The 21,740-nt window shown below is 39.9% G+C and overlaps 1 non-coding gene across 1 annotated transcript; it reads right to left on the reverse strand.

Moving 5' to 3' along the window:
* Positions 1 to 8,386: 8,386 nt before the first annotated feature.
* Positions 8,387 to 8,494, reverse strand: LOC130948210 (small nucleolar RNA R71). The gene has a single exon (XR_009072973.1). It is a non-coding gene; the product is annotated as a small nucleolar RNA R71 (small nucleolar RNA).
* Between the last annotated feature and the right edge of the window lie 13,246 nt (positions 8,495 to 21,740).

The following is a 21,740-nucleotide window of genomic DNA, read 5'->3' on the forward strand; positions in this document are numbered from 1 at the left end:
TTTGACTATTATTTATCTATTAATTTAATAATTCATCAACATATTTTGTTCTATATAAATTTTGATAACCATGTAATTAGTTATATTTTTTGGGGGAGGGGAGGGAGCCTCACGAAGTCCATGTGCGGAGTTAGAAGGGGGGCCTCATCGTTTATGGAATGTTGTGCCCTTTCACGTGACCAAAATACGACGAACAATGTTTGCACTTTGATTTTGTAGATCTAAAAGCAAAGAATGAAATGTTACATCTATGTATACACAAAAAATGCTTTCAGCTAATTAATTGTGTGCAAACTTATGTGAATATATCCCAGTTTTAACTTCTTGATACAAACAAAGCACAGCTCTGATATTCTTGTCTGATTCATTTGGACTTATTGGATGCTTGGCCACGGGAAAAATATGGTTGAGAGAGACATTAGGTGGCTCCATTTCCTTCTTGGCCAATCAAAATCTAAATATCTAATGATGCTGCATGTATTTGGCCAATCATCGCACGCGCTTACATGCACAATATGAGACTTTGATCGGTTTTGTTAGTAATTAAAGGCAAAAGATAACCATGTGTTCAGCGAATTTTTTTAAATTTATTTGTAATTAAATTCAAATAATATATATATTAAATTTAAATATCTGAATACATTGGTAAAAATTATTTTCTCTTTCGATTATACGAAGGCGCTATGTACATTCATACTGAGATCAATTTTTGCTGTTAACTCTTTGATCAATGAATATCTTATCTAAACTAAAAAAAATCTCTTTGTAGTTCTTTGCACACCGTAATTCTTTTTCCAAAATTTAGATTCATACACATTTATGTGTGTAGAGGTAAAAGAATAAAACTCTTGTGTTGATTAGTTTTAATCCTCTGCTCTTATATATATATATATATATATATATATATATATATTAGGGGTGTTTGCGGTGCGGTTTGGTTCGATTTTTTTAAAAAAAATCATCCGATCCAATCGTTTAATTAATATGCGGTTCGGTTTGGTTCGATTTTTTTACCGAGATTATCTAAATCAAATCAAACCAATTAAATTTGGTTTGATTTGGTTCGGTTTGTTCGATTTTTCAATCAATTAAAAAAATACTACCATACTATTTCACAAAGTCATCACGTTGAAATCAACAAACACAAATACACAATAACTAACAAAGTCTTGATCAAATGAAATTCAACGACAAAAGAAATTAACATACAATAATTAAAGAAGTTTAAAAGTTCAATAGTCAATACAACAAAAAATAAATATAAATTTCCAGTGTTTCTACGAGGAGCTGGCGCAGCAGGCAATGTAATTGGAAATCTAATGCTTGTAGATTCATTTGGAAGAGGAACTGGCACAGCATCAATCCATCATCATAACACAAAAACTCTTTCATGACCATCTATATGCTATTTTTGTTTTTTGTATCCTGTAAATTTCTGCAGATTTAAACAATAGGAAAGGATATTTTTAGCTCATAAACATCATGATTCACTGAACATTAAAAATACCTGCAGTTTGATAGGTTCTCCAAAGTTGTTCATATGAACTTTTTTCAACTGAATGCATAAAATCTGCAAACAGAGATCCAAACATTTCAAGCAATTGGGAGATCCAAAACTAACTGTATCATTGAACAAGTATGTCTAGCTGATCGAAGAAATGGAACACATACCCTTGGACATCGAGTAATACTAAGCTACTTCAGAGTCTGAGAAAACCTATTTGACCAAGGTAGGTTTTTAAGATTACACATCTCTGGTAGTCACATAATTCTTGGACAGAGCATCTCCTAAGCTTTTCAAGTTCTACCTGATTAATAAAGCCATAAATTTACAACAAGGAAAGCAGTCAACTGCAAGATTCTGACCACTATTTATGCATCCCACAGCTGCCTGTACCATCTCGAAACAATTACCTCGCTTCGTTCCATTAATGAAAGATACTTGATCGCAGCATTATGCTAACAGTAGTGGCAGTGATAGTTCTCAACATGCTCACCAACAATGAACAATCAGAAGCAATTTTCCTAAATAAATACATTGAACAGTGAACCACAGAACCAATTTCCCTAAACAAATACATTGAACAATCAGAAGCAATTTTCCTAATCAAATACGTTAAACAGTGAACCACATAACCAACAATCAAAAGCAATTTCCATAAACAATGACAACAAATAAAACAATGAATAGTGAACCAGCAATCAGAAGCAATTTCAGTAAAAAATGAACAACAAATAACACAATGAACAACAATCAAAAGTTGTTGAACAGAATAAAACAATGAATCAATAATTATTGAACAAAAATTAGTCAAATTACATACCTGACTCGGAGGCTCGGGCTCCATATTTGACTTGAATCGGTGGCTAGGTGGCTCGGTACTGTGCTGTGTTGTGGGGGGGGGGGGGGCAGAAACGCTGCTGGGAAGAAAGTTTCGACACTGCTGGGCTGTGCTGTGTGTTGTTCTATGCTGGGTGGCTCGGTGGGAACTGGGAAGAAGGCTTCGGCATTGCTGGGAAGAACACTACTGCCTGCTGGGTCCGTGCTCGCTGTCGTTGAGAAGAAGGCTTCGGCACTGCTGGGTCGATGCTTGCTGGGAAGAGTGCTGTTGGGTCAGCGCTCGTTGGGAAAAAGTTTTTGGCGGTGCTGCGAGGTGGCAGAATTTAAAGTCCACAAACTAACCGGCAAGTACACTAGGTTGTACCAAGTAGTACCTCAAGTGAATGAGGGTCAATCCCACGAAGATTGATGGACTAAGCAACAATGATTGCGTGATTTACTTAGTTAGACAAACAAAAAATGGTGTTTTGAGAGTTCAAAAGCATTAACAGTAAATTTAGAATATCAGAAAGCAAGCAGTAAGTTGTTGTGAATTATATGAGTAAAACAGTTAAGTTTTCAGAGATATTTATTTTTCGGATTAACTTTTCTTACCAACTATTTTAATCATGCAAGATTCAATTCATGGCAAACTATATGTGACTAAACCCTAGTTCCTTATACCTTTTTAGTCTCCTCTAACCTTCATCAACTGCCAATTCCTTGGTCACTTGATTTCAATTAGAGGGTTAAGTTCAATTCTAGTTTATATGCCACAGAAATCCTAATTATCCAAATATAAGAGGATTATATATCACGTATCCCGTTAAGTCTAGATAATTAGAAATTTAGGAGAAATTATTTTTAAACTGTTGTTCAAGCAAAGAGCTTTTCCAAGTTTTACAAGAACTCAATTAGAACAAGGGTCATACTTCTGTTCCACTTAGATTCATAAGATAAATAACAAAAACAATTCTTGAAATTGAAATCAATACATGAATTAAAATAGAACAATAATAGTATTAATCCATAGAATAAACAGAGTTCCTAACCTTAACAGTGAAGGTTTAGTTGCTCATGGTTCAGAGAGAAAACAAGGATTCTGTAAAACTGTAAAGTGCGAAATGCGGTAAGAGAGAAGAGAAGCCCGAAGGGCTGATTCTTTTCCGCTTTGATATATCTAATCCTAATTAATGTAAAATATATTTTCTAAAACTAAATAATATCTTTTCCTATTTATAAATAAATTAAGTTTTAATAAAAAATTAATAAAGATCTTTGCATGCTGCTTGATTGAGTGTGGGAACCATTGCCTTTCCTATAGCTGGCGCCTAACTTGATGGAGATGGCGCCTAACTTGAGCCTGGCCAAATAAAATTGGATGCTGATGGTTGTCCTGGCGCCTAACTTGAGAAACTCCAAGTTAGACGCCACCTTGGCAGTGGGCACTTGAAGGCTTTTCTCTTGTCTTGGCGCCTAACTTGGGATTATGCAGCGCACAACTCAAAGCAATCTTTCTTCTGGCACCTAACTTGAGAAACATGAAGTTAAGCGCCAGTATGGCCGAATTGTTGGGAAAGAAGTGTATACTATTATACATCGTTGGAAAGCTCTGGAAGTTAGATTTTCAATGGCACTAGAATCATGTCAATTGGATCTCTGTAGCTCGAGTTTTTTTTTTTTTGGAGTGCAAGAAGGTCAGAGTTAACAGCATCATTCACTTTCTTCTCTTTTTCTACAGAAACTCTGTCAAATCCATCTAAATACTACCTGAAATAAATAGAATTGCACACAACTCAAAGTAGCATCCTTAGTGGCTAAAAGATATTTAAATCTTGATCAAACTTAACAATTCAAATACAAATTCACTAGGAAAAGATAGGAAAGATGCTCATGCATCACAACACCAAACTTGAATTGTTGCTTGTCCTTAAGCAACTAAAACTAATATAGGCTCAGGAAGTGAATTTGCATGAAAAGTGAGTGTTCCATTAAGTGCCTGCCTCTTCTTAAAGTGGGGTTTACACATTACAATCCTGAATAGTTTTGACATTTCACTATCCTTTGAATCTGATGAATATCACTGTCATTTGGAATTGGAATCCGGATAATATTATAAATTCTCTGGCCTTTATACTTTGGTTTAATCCTTGAACATAGCAAAATTTCTTTCATTCTCTTTTCCTTGGTGCTTTGCACCTTAAGCCTAGCCGTGACTTTAAGTGCTTTGTCTCAAGCTTTACTTGACACAAAAACACCACAAGCACTTAACTAGGGGACTCTCTTTAGGTTCTGATTTTTCTTTCAGTTACTCCCAAATAGTGGTTGATGAGCGGATAATTTGTACCCTTTTTGGCATTGTTTTTAGTATGTTTTTAGTAGTTTTAGTTGAGTTCTTAGTATATTTTTATTAGTTTTTAGCTAAAATTCACTTTTCTGGACTTTACTATGAGTTTGTGTGTTTTTCTGTGATTTCAGGTATTTTCTGGCTGAAATTGAGGGATCTGAGCAAAAATCTGATTCAGAGACTGAAAAGGACTGCAGATGCTGTTGGATTCTGACCTCCCTGCACTCGAAGTGGATTTTTTGGAGCTACAGAAGCTCAATTGGCGCGCTCTCAACGGCGTTGGAAAGTAGACATCCTGGGCTTTCCAGCAATATATGATAGTTCATACTTTGCCCAAGATTTGATGGCCCAAACCGGCGTTCAAAGTCACCTACAGAAATCCCAGCGTTAAACGCCGGAACTGGCACCTAAATGGGAGTTAAACGCCCAAACTGGCATAAAAGCTGGCGTTTAACTCCAAGAGGAGTCTCTACACGAAAATGCTTCATTTTCTCAGCTCAAGCACACACCAAGTGGGCCCGGAAGTGGATTTTTATGTCATTTACTCATCTTTGTACACCTTAGGCTACTAGTTTTCTATAAGTAGGACCTTTTACTATTGTATTTGACATCTTGGGATCTGAGATCATCTTTAGGTCTTTGAATCTTTTGATCACTTTGGGAGGCTGGCCTCACGGCCATGCCTAGACCTTGTTCTTATGTATTTTTAACGGTGGAGTTTCTACACACCATAGATTAAGGTGTGGAGCTCTGCTGTACCTCGAGTATTAATGCAATTACTATTGTTCTTCTATTCAATTCCGCTTGTTCTTTGTCCAAGATATCACTTGTTCTTCAACTTGATGAATGTGATGATCCGTGACACTCATCACCATTCTCACCTATGAACAAGGTGACTGACAACCACTCTTGTTCTACAAGCATATGAGGCTCCAGTGTTTATCTCTTGGATTCCTGATACACGATGCATGGTTGATCGCCTGACAACCGAGTGCTCGCCTGACAAACGAGCCAGCCATTCCGTGAGATCAGAGTCTTCGTGGTATAGGCGAGAACTGATGGCGGCATTCAAGAGAATCCGGAAGGTCTAACCTTGTCTGTGGTATTCTGAGTAGGATTCAATGATTGAATGACTGTGACGTGCTTCAAACTCCTAGCAGGCGGGGCGTTAGTGACAGACGCAAAAGGATCGATGGATTTTATTCCGGCCTGACCGAGAACCGACAGCTGATTAGCCATATGCTGTGACAGAGCATGGGAACATTTTCACTGAGAGGATGGGAGGTAGCCACTGACAACGGTGAAACCCTACATGAGCTTGCCATGGAAAGGAGTAAGAAGGATTGGATGAAGACTGTAGGAAAGCAGAGAGACGGAAGGGAAGGCATCTTCATACGCTTATCTGAAGCTCTCACCAATGATATACATAAGTATCTCTATCTTTATCTTTATGCTTTATTCGTTTATCACTATACCCATTTGAGTCTGCCTGACTGAGATTTACAAGGTGACCATAGCTTGCTTCATACCAACAATCTCCGTGGGATCGACCCTTACTCGCGTAAGGTTTATTACTTGGACGACCCAGTGCACTTGCTGGTTAGTTGTGCGAAGTTGTAGTGATCACAATTTCGTGCACCAAGTTTTTGGCGCCGTTGCCGGGGATTGTTCGAGTATGGACAACTGACGGTTCATCTTGTTGCTTAGATTAGGTATTTTTTTTAGAGTTCTTAAGAATGAATTCTAGTGTTTCAAGGTGATGTTCTTATCATCACCAAAGCTGATTGATCCTCATCAATTTAGCTCTTGAATGCAATGTCCTGCTGAAGCTTGGCTAGCTATGTCTAATTCCTTTAGACTAAAGCTTTAGACTAACATTGCATGATTCCTGGAATTCTCATTAAGAATTTTGATACCTTTATTTTCCTTTTCACCTAATTTTCGAAAAATCCAAAAAAAAAAATTTACAAAATCATAAAAACCAAAAATATTTTATGTTTCTTGTTTGAGTCTAGTATTTCATCTTAAGTTTGGTGTCAATTGCATGCATTCATTCATGTGTCTTAAGGATCTTCAAGTAATTCTTGATTATTTCTTACTCTAATCTTTAAATTCTCTTGACTTGAGTGTTTTGTTGTTTCTCATATGCATTCTCATTTTGTTAGTGTCAATAGTATACAAACTGCTAAGTTTGGTGTCTTGCATGCATTGCTGTTTGATTTTAGTTGCATTTTGATTATTCCTCATTATTAAAAATCCAAAAATATTTTTAATTTGTGTCTTTTCAAGTCAATAATACAGAGAATTGAAGATTCAGAACATACTGCAGAGGAATTATACAGAAAAAGCTGGGCATTCAAAATGCCCAGTGAAGAAGACAGACTGGCGTTTAAACGCCAGCCAGGGTGCCTGGCTGGGCATTTAACGCCCAAAAGGGTAGTAGTTTGGGCGTTAAACGCCAGAATGTGCACCATTCTGGGCGTTTAACGCCAGGATGGCACAAGAGGGAAGATTTTGTTTTGAAATCAATTTTTTTTCAAGTTTTCAAAGTTTTTCAAAATCAAATCTTTTTCAAATCATATCTTTTCAATCAAATGTCTTCAAAATCAATTTCTTTCCTTTTTCAAAGATACTTGCTAACAATTAATGATTTGATTGAACAATTCAAGTATGTTGCCTTTTCTGTTGAGAAAGGTTTAATGTTTGAATCATATCTTTTCTTGTTAGGCAAGTCATTAATTTTTAAAATCAAATCTTTTTAAAATGTTTTTCAAATCATATCTTTTAAATCACATCTTTTTAAAACCAATCATATCTTCTTAACCACATCTTTTTCAAAATAGTTTTCAATCAAATCTTTTTGATTTCTAATTTCAAAATCTTTTTCAAAAAATCACTTGATTTCTTTCCCACTTTTATTTTTGAAAATCAATTAGTGTTTTTCAAAATGTTTTCAAAATCTTTTACTTAATTTTCGAAAATTACTTCCCTTCTTCTCACATCGTTCTGTTTATGGACTAACACTATCCCTTAATGCAAAATTCGAACTCCATCTTCTTTGATAAGTTCGAATTTTCTACTTCTGTCTTCTATTTCTCTTCTTCCTCTGACACCTCAAGGAATCTCTATACTGTGACATAGAGGATTCCATATTTTCTTGTTCTCTTCTCTTTCATATGAGCAGGAACAAAGACAAAGGCATTCTTGTTGAAGCTGACCCTGAACCTGAAAGGACCTTGAAGCGAAAGCTAAGAGAAGCTAAGGCACAACTCTCTGTAGAGGACCTAACCGAATTCTTCAAAGAAGAAGAAGACATGGCAGCCGAAAACAACAACAATGCAAACAATGCAAGGAAGGTGCTGGGTGACTTTACTGCACCTACTCCCGACTTCTATGGGAGAAGCATCTCTATCCCTGCCATTGGAGCAAACAACTTTGAGCTTAAGCCTCAATTAGTTTCTCTAATGCAACAGAATTGCAAGTTCCATGGACTTCCATTGGAAGATCCTCATCAGTTTTTAGCTGAGTTCTTGCAAATCTGTGACACAGTCAAGACTAATGGGGTTGACCCTGAGGTCTACAGACTGATGCTATTCCCTTTTGTTGTAAGAGACAGAGCTAGGACATGGTTGGACTCACAACCTAAAGAAAGCCTGGACTCTTGGGAAAAGCTAGTCAATGCCTTCTTGGCAAAGTTCTTTCCACCTCAAAAATTGAGTAAGCTTAGAGTGGAAGTCCAAACCTTCAGACAGAAGGATGGAGAGTCCCTCTATGAAGCTTGGGAAAGATACAAACAATTAATCAGAAAATGTCCTTCTGACATGCTTTCTGAATGGAGCATCATAGGTATTTTCTATGATGGTCTATCTGAACTATCCAAGATGTCCTTGGATAGCTCTGCTGGAGGATCTCTTCATCTGAAGAAGACGCCTACAGAAGCTCAAGAGCTCATTGAAATGGTTGCAAATAACCAATTCATGTACACTTCTGAAAGGAATCCTGTGAACAATGGGACAAGTCAGAAGAAAGAAGTTCTTGAGATTGATGCTCTGAATGCCATTCTGGCTCAGAACAAGATATTGACTCAACAAGTCAATTTGATTTCTCAAAGTTTGTCTGGAATGCAAAATGCACCAAGCAGTACTAAGGATGCTTCATCTGAAGAAGAAGCTTATGATCCTGAGAACCCTTCAATGGAAGAGGTGAATTACCTAGGAGAACCCTATGGAAACACCTATAATTCTTCATGGAGAAATCACCCAAATTTCTCATGGAAAAATCAAGAGAGACCTCAACAAGGTTTCAACAATAATAGTGGAAGAAACAGGTTTAGCAATGGCAAGCCTTTTCCATCATCTTCTCAGCAACAGACAGAGAATTCTAAGCAGAACCCCTCTGACTTAGCAACCATGGTCTCTGATCTAATCAAAATCACTCAAAGTTTCATGACTGAAACAAGGTCCTCCATTAGAAATTTGGAGGCACAAGTGGGACAGCTGAGCAAGAAAGTTACTGAACTCCCTCCAAGTACTCTTCCAAGCAACACAGAAGAAAATCCAAAAGGAGAGTGCAAGGCCATCAACATGACCGAATTTGGAGAGGAAAGAGAGGAAGTGGACGCCACTGAGGAAGACCTCAATGGGCGTGCACTAGCCTCCTCTGAGTTCCCCAATGAGGAACCATGGGAATCTGAGGCTCAAAATGAGACCATAGAGATTCCATTGGACTTACTTCTGCCATTCATGGGCTCTGATGAGTATTCTTCCTCTAAAGAGGATGAGTATGTCACTGAAGAGCAAGTTGCTAAATACCTTGGAGCAATCATGAAGCTAAATGACAAGTTATTTGGAAATGAGACTTGGGAGGATGAACCTCCTTTGCTCACCAAAGAACTAGATGACTTGTCTAGGCAGAAATTACCTCAAAAGAGACAAGATCCTGGGAAGTTTTCCATACCTTGTACCATAGGCACCATGACCTTCAAGAAGGCCCTGTGTGACTTAGGGTCAAGTGTAAACCTCATGCCTCTCTCTGTAATGGAGAAGCTAGGGATCTTTGAGGTACAAGCTGCAAGAATCTCACTGGAGATGGCAGACAACTCAAGAAAACAAGCTCATGGACTTGTAGAGGATGTTTTGGTGAAGATTGAAGACCATTACATCCCTGCTGATTTCATAGTCCTAGAGACTGGGAAGTGCATGGATGAATCTATCATCCTTGGCAGACCTTTCCTAGCCACAGCAAAGGCTGTGATTGATGTTGATGGAGGTGAACTGATCATTCAAGTGAATGAAGAATCCTTTGTGTTTAAGGCTCAAGGATATCCCTCTGTCACCATGGAGAGGAAGCATGAAGAGCTTCTCTCAAATCAGAGTCAAACAGAGCCCCCACAGTCAAACTCTAAGTTTGGTGTTGGGAGGCCACAACCAAACTCTAAGTTTGGTGTTGAACCCCCACATTCAAACTCTAAATTTGGTGTTGGGAGGTTCCAACATTTCTCTGAGTATCTGTGAGGCTCCATGAAGAGCCCTTTGTCAAGCTACTGACATTAAAGAAGCGCTTGTTGGGAGGCAACCCAATGTTATATTTTATCTATTTTCTTTTGTTATTTTATGTTTTTTGTAGGTTGATGATCATAAGAAGTCACAAAATCAATTGAAAAAGCAAAAACAGAATGAAAAACAGGAAGAAAAACAGCACACCCTGGAGGAAGAACTCACTGGCGTTTAAACGCCAGTGAGGCTAGCAGTTGGGCGTTTAACGCCCAGTCTGGCACCATTCTGGGCGTTTAACGCCAGAAAGGGGCACCAGACTGGCGTTAAACGCCAGAAAAGGGCAAGAACCTGGCGTTAAACGCCAGAAAGGGGCACCAGCCCGGCGTTTAACGCCAGAATTGGCTCAAAACGTGTTTTTGAATGCCATTTGGTGCAGGGATGACTTTTCCTTGACACCTAAGGATCTGTGGACCCCACAGGATCCCCACCAACCCCACCACCCTCTCTCTTCTTCACCCATTCACCAATCACCTCAATACCTCTTCCCCAAAAACCCCCACCTATCAAATCCCACTATCATCATCACTCCTTCATTTTCACACACCCTAAACACTACTTCTTCCCCTAATGGCCGAAACACAAAGCCATTCCCTTCTTCCTCATTTCTTCTTCTTCTACTCTCTTCTTTCTTCTTTTGCTCGAGGACGAGCAAACCTTTTAAGTTTGGTGTGGTAAAAGCATCGCTTTTTGTTTTTCCATAACCATTTATGGCATCCAAAGCCGGTTCAATTGAGAAGGCATGACCTCAAGCCCATTACTAAAGGATGGAGCAAACAAGAGACCCCTCTCATCATGAGATCCCTGAGATGCCTCAAGGGATGCACTTTTCTCCACAAGACTATTGGGAGCAAATTAACACCTCCCTAGGAGAATTGAGTTCCAACATGGGACAACTAAGAGAGGAGCAACAAAGACAAGGAAGAGACATTGAGGAGCTCAAGCACTCCATAAGACCTTCAAGAGGAAGAACAAGCCGCCATCACTAAGGTGGACCCGTTCTTTAATCCCCTTGTTCTTTATTTTTCTGTTTTTCGAAAATTATGCTTTATGTTTATCCATGTTTGTGTCTTATGATCATTAGTGTCTTAGTGTCTATGCCTTAAAGTTATGAATGTCCTATGAAATCCATCACCTTTCTTAAATGAAAACTGTTTTTATTACAAAAGAACAAGAAGTACAGGATTTCGAATTCATCTTTAAAACTAGCTTAATTAGTTTGATGTGGTGACAATACTTTTTGTTTTCTGAATGTATGCTTGAACAGTGCATATGTCTTTTGAATTTGTTGTTCATGAATGTTAAAATTGTTGGCTCTTGAAAGAATGATGAAAAAGGAGACATGTTACTGAGGATCTGAAAAATCATAAAAATGATTCTTGAAGCAAGAAAAAGCAGTGAATACAAAAAAAAAAGAGAAAGCAAGCGAAAAAAAAAACGAAAAAGAAAGAAAAAAGAAAGAAATAAAGTTGTGATACAAGGCAAAAAGAGTGTGCTTAAGAACCCTGGACACCTCTAATTGGGGACTCTAGCAAAGCTAAGTCACAATCTGAAAAGGTTCACCCAATTATGTGTCTGTGGCATGTATGTATCCGGTGGTAATACTGGAAGACAGAGTGCTTTAGGCCACGGCCAAGACTCAATAAGTAGCTGTGTTCAAGAATCATCATACTTAACTAGGAGAATCAATAACACTATCTGGATTCTGAGTTCCTAAAGAAGCCAATCATTCTGAATTTCAAAGGATAAAGTGAGATGCCAAAACTGTTCAGAGGCAAAAAGCTACTAGTCCCGCTCATCTAATTTGGAGCTAAGTTTCATTGATAATTTGGAGTCTATAGTATATTCTCTTCTTTTTATCTTATTTGATTTTCAGTTGCTTGGGGACAAGCAACAATTTAAGTTTGGTGTTGTGATGAGCGGATAATTTGTACCCTTTTTGGCATTGTTTTTAGTATGTTTTTAGTAGTTTTAGTTGAGTTCTTAGTATATTTTTATTAGTTTTTAGCTAAAATTCACTTTTCTGGACTTTACTATGAGTTTGTGTGTTTTTCTGTGATTTCAGGTATTTTCTGGCTGAAATTGAGGGATCTGAGCAAAAATCTGATTCAGAGACTGAAAAGGACTGCAGATGCTGTTGGATTCTGACCTCCCTGCACTCGAAGTGGATTTTTTGGAGTTACAGAAGCCCAATTGGGGCGTTCGCAACGGCGTTGGAAAGTAGACATCCTGGGCTTTCCAGCAATATATGATAGTCCATACTTTGCCCAAGATTTGATGGCCCAAACCGGCGTTCAAAGTCACCTACAGAAATCCCAGCGTTAAACGCCGGAACTGGCACCTAAATGGGAGTTAAACGCCCAAACTGGCATAAAAGCTGGTGTTTAACTCCAAGAGGAGTCTCTACACGAAAATGCTTCATTTGCTCAGCCCAAGCACACACCAAGTGGGCCCGGAAGTGGATTTTTATGTCATTTACTCATCTTTGTACACCTTAGGCTACTAGTTTTCTATAAGTAGGACCTTTTACTATTGTATTTGACATCTTGGGATCTGAGATCATCTTTAGGTCTTTGAATCTTTTGATCACTTTGGGAGGCTGGCCTCACGGCCATGCCTAGACCTTGTTCTTATGTATTTTCAACGGTGGAGTTTCTACACACCATAGATTAAGGTGTGGAGCTCTGCTGTACCTCGAGTATTAATGCAATTACTATTGTTCTTCTATTCAATTCCGCTTGTTCTTTGTCCAAGATATCACTTGTTCTTCAACTTGATGAATGTGATGATCCGTGACACTCATCACCATTCTCACCTATGAACAAGGTGACTGACAACCACTCTTGTTCTATGGTGCACGAAATTGCAATAACACTTTTGCAATCCCGCACAACTAACCAGCAAGTGCACTGGGTCGTCCAAGTAATACCTTGCGTGAGCAAGGGTCGATCCCACGGAGATTGTCGGCTTGAAGCAAGCTATGGTTATCTTGTAAATCTTAGTCAGGATATCAGAAATTATCAGGATTGATTGTAAGAAGCAAAAGAACATGTAATGGTTACTTGTACTGCAGTAATGGAGAATGGGTTGAGGTTTGGAGATGCTCCATCTTTCGAATCTCTGCTTTCCTACTGTCTTCTTCATCAAACACGCATGTCTCCTTCCATGGCAAGCTCGTGTAGGGTCTCACTGTTGTCAGCAGCTACCTCCCATCCGCGCAGTGAAAGCTAATGCACACACTCTGTCACAGTGCTGCCAATCACCGGTTTGGTTCCCTCCCCTACCGGAATAGAATCACTCTTTTGCGTCTGTCACTAACGCCCAGTAGGTTACAGGTTTGAAGCACGTCACAGTCATTCAATCATTGAATCCTACTCAGAATACCACAGACAAGGTTTAGACCTTCCGGATTCTCTTGAATGCTGCCATCAGGTCCTGCCTATGCCACGAAGATTCCGATGAAAGAACCCAAGAGATAACTACTCAATCTAAGATAGAACAGAGGTGGTTGTCAGGCACGTGTTCATGGTTGAGAATGATGATGATTGTCACGGATCATCACATTCATCCGGATTAAGAACAAGTGTTATCTTAGAATGGAAGCAAGCATGATTGAATAAGAAACAGTGGTAATTGCATTAATCCATCAAGACACAGCAGAGCTCCTCACCCCCAACCATGGGGTTTAGAGGCTCATACTGTGGAAAGAACGTGTACAAAATGTTATGAGGTCATAAGGTTCGGATTACAATGTAAAAAGGTCCTATAAGTAGTAAACTAGTATCCTAAGGTTTACAGAAATGAGTAAATGACAGAAAAATCCACTTCCTGGCCCACTTGGTGTGTGCTTGGGCTGAGCAATGAAGGAAATTCGTGTAGAGACCTTTTCTGGAGTTAAACGCCAGTTCTCATGCCAGTTTGGGCGTTTAACTCCAACTTTTATTCCAGTTCCGGCGTTTAACGCTGGAATTTCTGAGGGCGGGTTGCTACGCGGGTTTGGGCCATCAAATCTTGGACAAAGTATGGACTATTATATATTGCTGGAAAGCCCAGGATGTCTACTTTCCAATGCCGTTGAGAGCGCGCCAATTGGGCTTCTGTAGCTCCAGAAAATCCACTTCGAGTGCAGGGAGGTCAGAATCCAACAGCATCTGCAGTCCTTTTCAGTCTCTGAATCAGATTTTTGCTCAGATCCCTCAATTTCAGCCAGAAAATACCTGAAATCACAGAAAAACACACAAACTCATAGTAAAGTCCAGAAAAGTGAATTTTAATTAAAAACTAATAAAAATATACTAAAAACTAACTAAAAGATACTAAAAACATACTAAAAACAATGCCAAAAAGCATACAAATTATCCGCTCATCACAACACCAAACTTAAATTGTTGCTTGTCCCCAAGCAACTGAAAATCAAAATAGGATAAAAGAAGAGAATATACTATAGACTTCAAAATATCAAAGAAACATAGTTCCAATTAGATGAGCGGGACTAGTAGCTTTTTGCCTCCGAACAGTTTTGGCATCTCACTCTATCCTTTGAAGTTCAGAATGATTGGCATCTATAAGAACTTAGAACTCAGATAGTGTTATTGATTCTCCTAGTTAAGTATATTGATTCTTGAACATAGCTAGTGTATGAGTCTTGGCTGTGGCCCAAAGCACTCTGTCTTCCAGTATTACCACCGGATACATACATGCCACAGACACATAATTGGGTGAACCTTTTTAGATTGTGACTCAGCTTTGCTAAAGTCCCCAATTAGAGGTGTCCAGGGTTCTTAAGCACACTCTTGTTGCCTTGGATCACAACTTTATTTCCTTCTCTCTTTTTTTTTTTTTTTTAAATTTTTTTCGAAAATATTTTTTTTTTGAATATTGCTTTTTCTTGCTTCAAGAATCAATTTGATGATTTTTCAGATCCTCAATAACAGTTCTCTTTCTCCTCATTCTTTCAAGAGCCAACAATTTTAACATTCTCAAAACAACAAATTCAAAAGACATATGCACTGTTCAAGCATTCATTCAGAAAACAAAAAGTATTGTCACCACATCAAGCTAATTCAACTAGTTTCAGAGATAAATTTCGAAACCCTGTACTTCTTGTTCTTTTGTGATTAAAGCATTTTTCTTTTAAGAGAGGTGATGGATTCATAGGACATTCATAGCTTTAAGGCATAAACTTTATTAATTTTATTAATTAAGAACAAGACTCAAATATAGATATAAGATGAGACTAAAAATAAAGGAAAAAAAAATAATAATAAGAAAAAACGAAAAACAGAGGCTCCTAATGATAGAGGTTTCACAGAGTTAGGACTCAACAACCTTGATTTTGAGAAGTGGATGCTCTCTCAGCTTGAGAGGAGAGCTTTTGGCGCTTTAGTTCTTTGATTTCACGCCCCTGCTTCTCTTGTTCCTTCAGCAATTTGCAGATCATGCAGTTCTGATTCTGCTGTTCTTCCTTTAGTTGCTCCATAGTCTCTTGCAGCTTGTTGATGGATGCTTCTAGGCTGGCCCAGTAGCCAATTTCAGGGAATTCAGGGAGGAACTCACGCGCCCTCCTCTTGATAGAGTTGTCTTGCACTTGTCCTTCCATTGACTTCTTGGTGATTGGATGTTCAATGGGTATGAACTCATCTACTCCCATCTTTACCCCAGCCTCTTTACAGAGCAAGGAGATTAAGCTTGGGTAAGCCAATTTGGCTTCAGTGGAATTCTTATTTGCAATTGTGTAGATCTCACAAGCAATCACATGATGCACCTCCACTGCTTTTCCAAGCATAATGCAGTGAATCATCACTGCTCTCTTGATGGTGACCTCAGAACGGTTGCTAGTGGGCAATATGGAACGCCCAATAAAGTCTAGCCAACCTCTTGCAATTGGTTTGAGGTCTCCCCTCTTGAGTTGGTTTGGGACACCCTTAGAATTGGTTATCCACTTAGTTCCAGGGAGGCATATGTCCTCTAGAACTTGATCCAACCCCTTATCTACTCTCACCATCCTCCTATTAAAGGAATCAGGATCATCTTGTAGTTGAGGCAACTTGAAGATTTCTCTTATTTTGTCCAGATGGAAGTATATAACTTTCCCTCTGACCATGGTTCTATGGGTATGGTAGGCAGTTCCAGTCATTCTTTGCTTATCTGTTAGCCACAGATTTGAATAGAATTCCTGAACCATGTTCCTTCCAACCTTTGTCTCAGGATTGGTCAGAACTTCCCAACCTCTGTTTCGAATTTGCTCTTGGATCTCCGGATATTCATCTTCTTTCAGATCAAATTTAACTTCCGGGATCACTGACCTCAGACCCATTATTTTGTGATAATGGTCTTCATGTTCCTTGGTTAAGAACTTCTCTTCATTCCAAAGATTCTTTGGATTATTCTCTTTCTTGCCTCTTAAATTGGTTTGTTTTCCCTTAGGAACCATGATATTGATGAATCTTGGTGAATCTTGGCTTAGTGATCACGGAAAAGCACACCAAACTTAGAGGTTTGCTTGTCCTCAAGCAAAAGAGAAGAGAGAAGAGAGGGGGAGGAAGAGAAAATTCGAATGGTGTGGTTGGAAGAGTGGAACAAGCGTGTATTTAAAAGGTGGGGAGGGTAGTTTTTCGAAAACAAAGAGGAATTTGAAAGGGGATTTGAGAAGATTTGAGAAGAAATTGAGAAAATGGTGAAATTTTTGAACAATGTTTGTAATTGATTTGAAATAAATTTGAAAAAGAGGTTTTGATTTTTGAAGATTTGAAAGTGAATGATGAATGATTAAAGTGTGATTTTGTAGAAAAGTATGGGTGAGAAAAGGAAAGTTTGAAAAAAATCTGATTTGAAAACAAAATTGTGGTCCCCCCACCTTTCTGGCGTTAAACGCCCAGAATGGTACCCATTTTGGCGTTTAACGCCCACTTGGCACCCTTTTTGGGCGTTTAACGCCCAGCCAGGTACCCTGGCTGGCGTTAAACGCCAGAAAACCTTTCTCACTGGGCGTTTTTCTGAACGCCCAGTGATGCTGCACACCTGGCGTTAAACGCCCAGAATGGTGCCCATTCTGGCGTTTAACGCCCAGAATGGTACCATTACTGGCGTTAAACGCCCAGAATGGTGCCCATTCTGGCGTTTAACGCCCAAAATGCCCTTTACTGGCGTTTTTTCGCCAGTAAGCTCATTTTCTCTGCTTTTTGAGCTAAATCCTTCTGTAACTCTGTGAATTCCTTCATTTTTGATACTTGCCTCTGTAAGAACTAATCATACAACTTCCTAATGACTGGGTTGCCTCCCAGTAAGCGCTTCTTTACTGTCTTTAGCTGGACTTCTGCTGAGAATCACTCAAGCCTTAGTTTTGAGCATTCCTGCTCAAAATTTCCTTCAAGATAATGCTTGATTCTCTGTCCATTAACAATGAACTTCCTGTCAGAATCAATATCCTGAAGCTCAACATATCCATATGGTGACACTCCTGTAATCACATATGGACCCCTCCAACGGGATTTGAGTTTTCCTGGAAACAGTCTGAGCCTAGAGTTGAAGAGCAGAACTTTTTGTCCTGGCTCAAAGACTCTGGTTGACAATCTCTTGTCATGCCACTTCTTTGCCTTTTCCTTATAGATCTTAGCATTTTCAAAGGCATTGAGTCTGAACTCCTCTAGCTCATTTAGCTGGAGCAATCTTTTTTCACCAGCTAACTGTGCATCCATGTTCAGGAATCTGGTTGCCCAGTAGGCTTTATGTTCCAGTTCCACTGGCAAATGACAGGCCTTCCCATACACCAGTTGGTATGGGGAGGTCCCTATAGGAGTCTTGAATGCTGTTCTGTATGCCCACAGAGCATCATCCAAGCTCTTTGCCCAATCCTTTCTTCGGGACATTACAGTCCGTTCCAGGATTCTTTTTAGCTCTCTGTTAGAGACTTCAGCTTGCCCATTTGTCTGTGGATGATACGGAGTTGCCACTTTATGGCTGATTCCATATCTAACCATAGCAGAGTATAGCTGTTTATTGCAGAAATGAGTGCCCCCATCACTGATTAGCACTCTGGGGACGCCAAACCTGCTGAAAATGTTCTTCTGGAGGAATTTCAGCACGGTCTTGGTATCATTAGTGGGTGCAGCAATTGCTTCTACCCACTTAGATACATAGTCCACTGCCACCAGAATGTAGGTGTTTGAGTATGATGGTGGGAATGGCCCCATGAAGTCAATTCCCCATACATCAAACAGCTCTATCTCTAATATCCCTTGTTGAGGCATGGCGTATCCGTGAGGCAGGTTACCAGCTCTTTGGCAACTGTCACAGTTACGCACAAACTCTCGGGAATCTTTATAGAGAGTAGGCCAGTAGAAGCCGCACTGGAGAACTTTAGTGGCTGTTCGCTCACTTCCAAAATGTCCTCCATACTGTGATCCATGGCAGTGCCATAGGATCCTTCGTGCTTCCTCTCTGGGTACACACCTGCGGATCACTCTGTCAGCACATCTCTTAAAGAGATATGGTTCATCCCAAAGGTAGTACTTGGCATCTGAAATTAGTTTCTTTCTCTGCACATAACTGTACTCTTTGGGTATGAACCTCACAGCTTTATAGTTTGCAATATCTGCAACCCATGGAGCTTCCTGAATGGCAAAGAGTTGCTCATCTGGGAAAGTCTCAGAGATCTCAGTAGAAGGGAGGGACGCCCCAGCTACTGGTTCTATTCTGGACAGATGATCAGCTACTTGGTTCTCTGTCCCTTTTCTGTCTCTTATTTCTATATTAAACTCTTGCAGAAGCAACACCCATCTAATAAGCCTGGGTTTTGAATCCTGCTTTGTGAGTAAGTATTTAAGAGCAGCATGGTCAGTGTACACAATCACCTTTGATCCCACTAAGTAGGATCTAAACTTGTCAATGGCATAGACCACTGCAAGTAACTCTTTTTCTGTGGTTGTGTAATTCTTCTGTGCATCATTTAGAACACGGCTAGCATAATAAATGACATGCAGAAGTTTGTTATGCCTCTGTCCCAACACTGCACCAATGGCATGATCACTGGCATCACACATTAATTCAAATGGTAATGCCCAGTCTGGTGCAGAGATGACTGGTGCTGTGACCAGTTTAGCTTTCAGGGTCTCAAATGCCTGCAAACACTGTGTGTCAAACACAAATGGTGTGTCAGCAGCTAACAGGTTACTCAGAGGTTTAGCAATTTTTGAAAAGTCCTTGATAAACCTTCTGTAGAATCCTGCATGCCCCAGAAAGCTTCTGATTGCCTTAACATTGGCAGGTGGTGGTAATTTTTCAATTACCTCCACCTTTGCCTTATCCACCTCTATTCCCCTGCTTGAAATTTTGTGCCCAAGGACAATTCCTTCAGTCACCATAAAGTGACATTTCTCCCAGTTTAAAACCAGGTTAGTCTCTTGGCATCTTTTCAGGACAAGTGATAGGTGGTCAAGACAGGAGCTAAATGAGTCTCCATATACTGAAAAGTCATCCATGAAGACTTCCAGAAATTTCTCTACCATGTCTGAGAAGATAGAGAGCATGCACCTCTAAAAGGTTGCAGGTGCATTGCACAGATCAAAAGGCATTCTCCTATAGGCAAACACGCCAGAAGGGCAGGTGAATGCTGTTTTCTCTTGGTCCTGGGGATCTACTGCGATTTGGTTATAGCCTGAATAGCCATCCAAAAAGCAGTAATAATCATGACCAACTAATCTTTCTAGCATTTGGTCTATGAATGGTAAAGGAAAATGATCCTTTCTGGTGGCTGTATTGAGCCTTCTGTAGTCAATACACATGCGCCATCCTGTGACTGTTCTTGTAGGAACCAGTTCATTTTTTTCATTATGAACCACTGTCATGCCTCCCTTTTTGGGAACAACTTGGACAGGGCTCACCCAGGGGCTATCAGAAATAGGATAAATAATCCCAGCCTCCAGTAATTTAGTGACCTCTTTCTGCACCACCTCCTTCATGGCAGGATTTAGCCTCCTCTGTGGTTGAACCACTGGTTTGGCATTATCCTCCAATAGGATCTTGTGCATGCATCTGGCTGGGCTAATGCCCTTGAGATCACTTATGGACCACCCAAGAGCTGTCTTGTGTGTCCTTAGCACTTTAATCAGTGCTTCCTCTTCCTGTGAATTTAAGGCAGAGCTTATAATCACTGGAAAAGTGTCACCCTCTCCCAGAAATGCATATTTCAGGGATGGTGGTAATGGTTTGAGTTCAGGCTTAGGAGGCTTATCCTCCTCCTGAGGAATTTTCGAAAATTCCTTTGCCTCCTCTGGCTCTTCCTGATCAGTTGGAGCATCTTTGAAGATGTCCTCAAGCTCTGATTCTAGGCTTTCAGCCATATTGATCTCTTCTACCAAAGAGTCAATAATGTCAGCGTCCATGCAGTCCTCTGGTGTGTCTGGATGCTGCATTGCTTTTACAGCATTCAACTTGAACTCATCCTCATTGACTCTCAAGGTTACTTCCCCTTTTTGTACATCTATGAGAGTTCGTCCAGTTGCTAGGAAAGGTCTTCCTAGAATGAGAGTTGCACTTTTGTGCTCCTCCATTTCCAGCACCACAAAGTCAGTTGGAAAGGCAAATGGCCCAACCTTGACAATCATGTCCTCTATTATGCCTGATGGGTGTTTAATGGAGCCATCAGCAAGTTGGAGGCATATCCTGGTTGGTTTGACCTCTCCAATCAACCCAAGCTTTCTGATAGTGGATGCAGGTATTAAATTAATACTTGCTCCAAGATCACATAAGGCTACCTTGGTGTAAGTGCCTTCCAATGTGCATGGTATCAGAAAGCTTCCAGGATCTTGAAGCTTTTCTGGTAAGCTTTTTAGAATGACTGCACTGCATTCTTCAGTGAGAAACACTTTTTCAGTTTCTCTCCAATCCTTCTTATGACTTAAGATCTCTTTCATGAACTTAGCATAAGAAGGTATTTGCTCAAGTGCCTCTGCAAAAGGAATCTTTATTTCAAGAGTCCTTAAATAGTCTGCAAAGCGGGCAAATTGTTTATCCTGTTCCGCTTTGCGGAGTTTCTGAGGATAAGGCATCTTGGCTTGATATTCTTCAACCTTAGATGCTGCAGGTTTATTCCTTACAGAAGTGGTTGAAGAAGCCTTGTTAGAGGGATTACTGTCAGCACTCTCAGGTGTCTGATTCTCCTTGGGCGTTTGAACGCCAGGAGTGGATGAAGTTTGGGCGTTAAACGCCAACTTCTCCCCCTTTTCTGGCGTTTGAACGCCAGAACTGGGCAGGGAATGGGCGTTTAACGCCAGCTTTCCTCCCTGTTCTGGCGTTTGAACGCCAGTATTGGGCAAGGAATGGGCGTTTAACGCCAACTTTCCTTCCCTTTCTGGCGTTTGAACGCCAATAATATTCCTCTCTGGGCTCTTACTGTCCTCAGAGGGATTTTGAACAGTGGCTTGGTCATCCTCTGTCAACTGTTCCTTAATTGACTTCTTGCTCTTTTGAGCAGTGGCATTCAGTGTTTTCCCACTCCTCAGTTGAACTGCTTGACATTCTT

The sequence above is a fragment of the Arachis stenosperma genome, chromosome 1 (assembly GCF_014773155.1).
Source record: "Arachis stenosperma cultivar V10309 chromosome 1, arast.V10309.gnm1.PFL2, whole genome shotgun sequence".
Taxonomy (NCBI): Eukaryota; Viridiplantae; Streptophyta; class Magnoliopsida; order Fabales; family Fabaceae; genus Arachis; species Arachis stenosperma.